The sequence below is a fragment of the Aplysia californica genome, unplaced genomic scaffold (assembly GCF_000002075.1).
Source record: "Aplysia californica isolate F4 #8 unplaced genomic scaffold, AplCal3.0 scaffold00660, whole genome shotgun sequence".
Classification (NCBI taxonomy): Eukaryota; Metazoa; Mollusca; class Gastropoda; order Aplysiida; family Aplysiidae; genus Aplysia; species Aplysia californica.
The window spans coordinates 388,655-389,863 of record NW_004797930.1 but is presented as its reverse complement, the minus strand read 5'-3'; positions in this window follow the sequence as shown (position 1 = coordinate 389,863).

Below are 1,209 nucleotides of genomic sequence, written 5' to 3'. Positions count from 1 at the left end.
GGGGTCCTTTTTATACAGCGTATGCTGCTTCCCTTGGGATCATCCATGATAATCTTCTATTCACTATATTCTAAGTTAATATTGTTATGTCGGCAGTATACTGACTTGGCTGCCGGCCTCGCAACCGTAATGTTCAAGGTTCAAAATCCGATCTGGAGCAGATGTTAACTTTTTCGTGTGTGTGATCAGATTTTAGATATTCTTTTCTTCACAGTCATACGGCATACCTTCTTTTACACGCACTGGATCAACTCCATAACGCCATTGTGCTTTGGGTTTCTTTTTTCTTTTTGATTGTTTTCTATCTTTTTTCAAATTCAAATCACCAGCCCCAAGCCCAAAACTGCCCATTGCGTTTTCAACGAACTGTCTCGACCGATTCTCATATCCAGAAAGTTGACGAACCCAGGCAAACAAACAGCCTTTGGCAGACGACAAACTCAAAGCTCCTCACACAAAACGATACCCATAAGGTGTAAGGAAATGACTTGACCTAAAAAGGTGGGGCTTCGAGGCAGATTCTGATGACAACACTTTTCTTTTTGTATGGCGGACTTTGTCTCAAATGCAACTGTAAAGTGTTAGGTCCAAGGTTGCATTTTTGAATAAGTTTCCTTCTCATAATGTGTGTGCGTGGTTTTAGGTTGTTGTTTGTTGTTTTTTTTTTGCTTGTTTGGGGGTTTTAGAGGGGGAGGGGTTATTTTTGTTTTTTATGGGGGTTTTTTGGGGTCAACGGGGAGGGTGAGTGGTGGGAGTTGGAAAAAGAGCCACTCTTTTTTTCCACGCACTTCATGACCTCTGTAATGCCGATGTTCTTTGTTTTGGGTCGGGCGATCAAACCCAACACCGCCCATCACGTCACCGAAGAACTCTTCTGGCCCTTTTCCCGGAGCCAACAGCCTGTCAGTCCCAGCAGGACAAGCAAACAACCTTTGGCACTCGCTGTGTCCCCCCGCATGCCTGTCGCCTGGTCTCAGAACATGACACGTCAGGACAGGACATGCCCCGACCTAATTGTCTCCCTTGGTCAATCTCTGTGGAAGGAGGTCATACCTCTTTTTCTCTTTTTCTTTCTATGTCTCTTTGTTTCTCTGACTCTCTGTCTTTCTGTGTTTCTGTCTCTATCCCCCTCTCTCTCTCCCTCTCTCTCTCTCTCTTTCTCTCTCTCTCTCTCTCTCTCCCTCTCTCTCTCTCACTCACTCACACACA